General features: G+C 40.8%; 1 non-coding gene across 1 annotated transcript; it reads left to right on the plus strand.

The window, feature by feature from the left end:
• The first annotated feature begins 6,399 nt into the window (after positions 1–6,399).
• Positions 6,400–6,506, plus strand: LOC127099675 (small nucleolar RNA R71). The gene has a single exon (XR_007794153.1). It is a non-coding gene; the product is annotated as a small nucleolar RNA R71 (small nucleolar RNA).
• The last annotated feature ends 450 nt before the right edge of the window (positions 6,507–6,956 follow it).

The following is a 6,956-nucleotide window of genomic DNA, read 5'->3' on the forward strand; positions in this document are numbered from 1 at the left end:
AAATAAATAACTGAAAAATTAAAATGCAAATAAAATATAAAACATATATAGATAAAAATAGAAATACTAATGTATAGTAGTAGTTTATATAATATCCAAATGCGATAATGTAAAATGAGTAATGCAAATACGATAAATATATGAAAGAGAAATAAAGTGAAATGAAATGGTGAAATCAGGTATTAGGGGTGTCGTCTGCCTGACTGGATCCACGGAGCACGGCTATCTCCTGCCTGAGCTCTGCGATCTCCTGATATAGACAATCGGCTTCAGTAGCATGGGTGAGATCAGACACTCCTATTTGTAAAGTCAGGTCCGCCACTTCCTGTCTAAGCTCTACAATCTCTCTACGGCACTCAGCAATCTGGGTGCGTATGTCGGGTGTCTGCAATGAATGATTATTAGAGAGAACAGTGATTCTAGGAGATGGTGGTGCAGGTGTGTATTCAGCAACTGGGGGCGATCTCGGCTCCTCAATGGTCTCTCCCTGGCCCTCTAGAGCATAACTCCAATTCGCTAGATCATGCACACTGGTCATCATAGGGTCTGGCAATGTGAAGTAATGGATGGCCTCGCTGTCGACTAGCAGTCGGAACTGACATGGGTGGAAAGAGGCTCTCCTCATTAATCCTCTGGTCAAACAGAAATCGATGTCCATGGTAGTGTGTCCACAGTAGGTCCGAAGATGCAAAAGCTTGCGAGACAGACCCAAAGCGACAACAATCTATGTGATGATTCCACCAACATGGATGACTCCTTCGGTGGATCTAGAGATACCGCTGAGATTATTCAATAAAAAGTTCCCACATGCTACTGGGCGAGACTGGGATGCGCAAAATAATAGGAAGATCTCCTCTTCACTCAGTAGTGTCTCTGCATCCGGTCTTCCCAAGAAGGAATGTGCTAATATCATCTGAAAATATCTGAAGGTTGGGTTATGTATGACATAAGATAACTGTGTAGATGGATCCTGGCTTCCGCCACCTGATATATCGCTCCAAAACTTCTCCACTTCCTTACCCAGGAAATATCCCAAAGGTGTCTCCGGGATAGCATCAGGAGTAGTCTGGAAACCTAATAAGTCGCCGAACTCTTTCTGGCTGAAGGAGTACTCAACTCCAAAGAGCCTGAAAGCAGCATACCCATCTGGTCCAGAATATGGGTCGTAGTCGAATGAACTCAGGAACTCCAAAGTCAGGTTCCTATATGTGTTACTCAAGTCATCAGCAAATTCGTCCCGGTGGAGCTGGTGGCTAAGGAATCGGATACTAGGCTCGATACCCAGTGCCTCCATACAATGCTGATCAGGGTAACGTGTGGGTGCCATAGGGCACTGGTATAAAGCAATGTAGCACTCCCTCTGAGCATTGTCTCTATAGGCAACATGCATGTCATCAAAACCCTGCATCCTGTAAAAGTTAGGAAAGTGATCCTGAAAATACAAACCATTCAAACTTTAGTCTCAATGCAAAATAAGATAAAATAAATAAAATAAAAATAAATGTAAATAAATGCGAAAAAAAGTAAAATGAAAAGAAAAACCATGGGTTGCCTCCCACGCAGCGCTTGTTTAACGTCATTAGCTTGACGGTTAGAATTTATACACCTGTAGTAGTATGAATCGATGGATCAATCAGGGTGTGGCTCGAGTAGTATGCTGGAATGTCTCCTCCTTCGTAGAGCTTCAGTCTTTGTCCATTTACAATGAATGGACTACAGGTATCGTTCTTGATTTCTACGGCTCCGGATCTCAGAATCTTGGATACTTCGAAAGGACCAGTCCATCTTGAACATAGCTTTCCAGGGAAGAGTCGTAACCTAGTGTTGAAAAGGAGAACAGAATCGCCTACATTGAAGTTTTTCTTTACTATTCTTTTGTCATGATAGGCTTTTGTCCTCTCTTTATATATTTTTGCATTCTCGTAGGCAAATTGCCTAAGTTCTTCTAATTTATGAATGTCTAGGGTACGCTTTTCTCCAGCGGCTAGGTAGTCTAAATTCAAAGTTTTGATGGCCCAATAGGCCTTATGCTCTAACTCGAATGGTAAGTGACATGATTTTCCATAAACTAGTTGGTAAGGGGTAGTTCCTATAGGGGTTTTGAAAGCGGTTCTATAGGCCCATAACGCTTCTTGAAGCTTCTGAGACCAGTCTCTCCTAGAAATAGAAACAGTTTTCTCTAGGATTTGTTTTATCTCCCTATTAGATACTTCTACTTGGCCACTAGTTTGTAGGTGGTACGGTGTTGCTACTCTATGCCTAACTCCATATTTTCTTAAAAGTTTGTCAAATATTCTCGATATAAAGTGTGATCCTCCATCGCTTATGACTAAACGTGGTGTTCCAAATCTAGGGAATATATAGTTTTTAAATAGTTTGATTACTACCCTAGTGTCGTTTGTGGGTGCAGCTATAGCTTCAATCCACTTAGACACATAGTCTACAGCTACTAAAATATACCTGTTTCCTAAGGATGGTGGAAAGGGTCCCATGAAATCTATACCCCATACATCAAAGAGTTCTACTTCCTGAATGTTTCTTAGAGGCATTTCATCACGTCTTGAAATGTTTCTAGTGCGTTGGCATCTATCACATTTGACAATGAAAGCATAGACATCACGCCACATGGTAGGCCAGAATAGGCCAGCTTGAAGAATCTTGGCGTATGTCTTAGAGGTGCTCGCATGTCCACCGTAAGGTGCAGAATGACAATGCTCGATAATATTATTTACCTCTTCTTCTGGAACGCAACGGCGAAAAATGCCATCTTTACCCCTTTTGAAAAGGAGCGGTTCGTCCCAATAGAAGTTTCTTACATCATGGAAGAATTTCTTCTTGCGGTGGTAGTCAAGATCAGGGGGTACTATATCAGCAGCTAGGTAATTAACGAAATCTGCATACCAGGGTATGTTACTTATTGCTAAGGAATTTTGGGAATGCTCATAAGGATCTAGGTTATTGTCTTCAATGGTTTCTACTTTAGCTATCAGTCTATCATAGGCGAAATCATCGTTTATGGGTACTAGTTCAGGTTTTAGATGTTCTAGCCTAGAAAGGTGATCGGCTACTACATTTTCAGTGCCTTTTTTATCTCTTATGTCTAAATCAAACTCTTGTAGTAATAGAATCCATCGGAGTAACCTGGGCTTGGTATCTTTTTTACTTAATAGGTAACGAATGGCAGCATGATCGGTGTAAACAATAATTTTTGCTCCTACTAGATAAGATCTAAATTTGTCTATAGCGAAAACTACAGCGAGTAATTCTTTTTCGATTGTTGCGTAGTTAAGTTGGGTAGCATCTAGGGTTCTACTGGCATAATAAATGGCATGTAATTTTTTTTCTTTCCTCTGTCCTAGAACGGCTTCAACTGTATAATCACTAGCATCGCACATTATCTCAAAAGGTTCCGACCAATCGGGCAGTTTCATAATGGATGCAGAGATTAATGCTTGTTTTAAAAGATTAAATGCGTCATTACATTTTTCGTCAAAAATGAATTCGGCATCTTTCATTAAAAGTCCGGTTAAAGGTTTGGTTATTTTGGAGAAGTCCTTAATAAAACGCCGGTAGAATCCAGCGTGTCCAAGAAAGCTTCGGACTTCTCTGATGGTTTTTGGTGGTTTTAGGTTTTCTATAACTTCTATTTTAGCTTTATCTACCTCTATACCTTTTTCGGAAACTATATGTCCTAAAACTATTCCTTCGGTCACCATGAAATGACATTTTTCCCAATTTAGCACGAGGTTCACCTCCACGCATCTCTCCAGGATTTTCTCAAGGTTAGCAAGACAATTGTGAAAATTGAATCCGCAAACCGAGAAATCGTCCATAAACACTTCCATGATACCATCTAGGTAATCTGCGAAGATTGACATCATGCAGCGTTGGAAAGTAGCTGCGGCGTTACAGAGACCGAAAGGCATTCGTCTGTAGGCAAAGGTTCCATAGGGGCATGTAAAGGTAGTTTTTTCTTGATCTTCTGGGTGAATAGGTCTTTGGAAGAATCCAGAGTATCCATCTAAATAACAGAAGTGAGAGTGTCTGGCTAGACGCTCCAACATCTGGTCTATGAATGGTAAAGGGAAATGGTCCTTCCTAGTTGCTTTATTTAATTTTCTATAATCTATACATATCCGCCATCCTCCTTCTAAACGTTTTGCTACGTGTTCGCCTTTATCGTTTTGCACGAATGTGATGCCTCCCTTTTTAGGTACTACATGCACAGGGCTCACCCACTTACTATCCGAGATCTGGTAGATTATACATGCCTCAAGTAACTTAAGAACTTCCTTCTTAACAACATCACTCATTATAAGGTTTATTCTTCTCTGATGCTCCCTAGAGGGTTTTGAATCTTCTTCGAGCGAAATCCGATGCATGCATACGGATGGGCTTATACCTTTCAGGTCAGAGATATTATATCCTAAGGCTGAGGGATATCTTCGTAAAACGTCTAAAAGTTGGTTCGTCTCCTCTTGGCTCAAGGTAGCACTGACTATAACTGGGCGGTTCATCTTTTCATCGAGGAACTCATATCTCAGGTTCTTAGGCAGTTCCTTAAGTTCTAAGGTTGGTTTCTTAGGGAATGGCATAGGATCTGGAGTAAGGGATAAACATTCGTAAAGGTTATCATCGATGTAAGGTTCTTTAAAGTCATCATCTTCCTTTATGGGGGTTGATGGTAACTTGATTGTAATTTCTTTTTGTTCTAATTCTCTAACACATTCATCAATGATATCTAAGGCATAACACGAGTCTCCCATCACAGCTGCCATAAGAAATTTCGAAAGTATAAATTCTATTTTCTCGTCACCTACCTCAAATGTCAACTTTCCTTTCTTGACATCTATTATGGCTCCTGCATTCGATAAGAATGGTCTACCTAGAAGAATTGGTATATCATTGTCCTCTTTGATGTCCATGACGACAAAATCAGTAGGGATAAATAGTTGACCTATCCTAACAGGAACATCTTCTAAAATGCCTATCGGATATTTGACAGATCTATCGGCTAACTGAAGTGACATCTTAGTGGGTTGTAACTCTCCTAAGTTTAATCTCTCACAAACTGCTAGAGGCATTAGGCTCACACTAGCTCCTAAGTCTAGAAAAGCTTTATCGATGACATGATTACCCAAAAGGCAAGGAATGGAGAAATTTCCAGGATCTTTATCTTTCTTTGCTAATTTGTCCTCGGAAATAGCATTACATTCCAAAGGCTTTGGATCGTCAAGTCTACGTTTGTTGGTAAGGATGTCTTTCAGAAACTTTGCATAAGAAGGTATTTGGGTGATGGCTTTTGTGAAAGGGATTTCTACATGAAGTTTTTCTATAACTTTAATAAATTTTTGATACTGTTTATTGGTCTGGGTTTGTTTGAGTCTTTGCGGATATGGTATAGGTGGTTTATATGGCGGGGGTGGTACGTAAATTTTATCTTTAGGTTCTTCTCCTTTCTCTCGACCTTCCTGGTTTTCAGATTCCTCTGGTTCCTTTACTTTGTCCGGGGGTTTGGTACATTCCTTAGAAGTTTCGGGTTCACTAAATCTTGGGTTTGGTGGCTCATTATAAGCGTTCCCACTTCTTAGGGTAATGGCATTGGCTTGTCCTCTCGGATTTTGTTGAGGTTGTCCAGGGAATTGTCCTCCAGGTGTAGTCTGAGGGGCTTGGTTTAAAGCTACCTGAGAGATCTGGGTTTCAAGCATCTTGGTATGAGTAACTATTTGGTCAACCTTGGTTCCTAACTGAGTAATCAATTCGTTAACATGAATGTTTTGATTCATGAACTCCTTGTTTTGTTGGGTTTGAGCGGTGATAAAATTTTCCATAATTTTCTTAAGGCTCGGTTTTGGTGGTACAGGTTGCATAAGTTGATTTGATCTAGGGGCTTGATAACTAGGTCTCGGAGGTGTATTATTTTGAATAGGGTTATTGTTTTTATAGGAGAAGTTAGGGTGATTCCTCCATCCAGGGTTATAGGTATTCGAATATGGGTTCCCTTGGGTGTAGTTCACTTGCTCGGAGTGGGTTTCGTTCAATAGACTGCATTCTGCAGATTGGTGTCCTTGGGTTCCACATATCTCACAATCCAACGAAACTGCGGCTACAGTGTTCGGGTTCGTGTACATATGCTCGACCTTAAGGGCTAATGCGTCCATTTTAGCCTGCATCATGTCTATAGAGCTTAGTTCATGCACTCCTCCTTGGACTTCCTTCTTCTCAACTGTCGCTCGTTCAACTCCCCATGATTGATGATTTTGAGCCATATCTTCGATGAGGGCACTAGATTCAGGATAAGGTTTGTTCATCAGAGCACCGCCTGCGGCAGCGTCGATGGTCATCTTTGTGTTATAATGAAGTCCATTATAGAGGGTTTGAATGATTAACCAATTTTCTAAGCCATGATGTGGGCATGCTCGTAACAACTCTTTATATCTCTCCCAAGCTTCGAACAGCGATTCTCCATGGTTTTGGGTAAATCTAGTTATATGGTTTCGAAGAACGGCGGTCTTACTCGGGGGAAAATATCTAGCAAGAAAAACTCTTCTATGGTTATCCCAAGTCGTAATGGAATTGGGTGGAAGGGAATCTAACCATGATAGGGCTTTATCTCTGAGGGAAAAAGGGAATAATCTTAAACGTATTGCCTCAGGAGAAGCTCCATTGGTTTTAAAAGTATCTGCTAATTGAAGAAATATTTTTAAATGTTGGTTAGGGTTCTCGGTAGCGAGACCCGCGAATTGTCTCTGTTGCACTAGTTGCAACAGGGATGGTTTAAGTTCAAAATTATTGGCTGGGATAGTTGGGTTTACTATACTAGAACTAGGTTCTTCATTAGATGGTTGAGCGAAGTCCTTAAGAGGTCTTTGGTTTTGATCTTCGGCCATAGCTCTCTTAATTCTATGAAAGAATAAACGTGCGCGAGCGTAACGTTCAGGTTCCGCCAAAGGGTT

The sequence above is a fragment of the Lathyrus oleraceus genome, chromosome 6 (genome assembly GCF_024323335.1).
Source record: "Lathyrus oleraceus cultivar Zhongwan6 chromosome 6, CAAS_Psat_ZW6_1.0, whole genome shotgun sequence".
Lineage (NCBI taxonomy): Eukaryota > Viridiplantae > Streptophyta > Magnoliopsida > Fabales > Fabaceae > Lathyrus > Lathyrus oleraceus.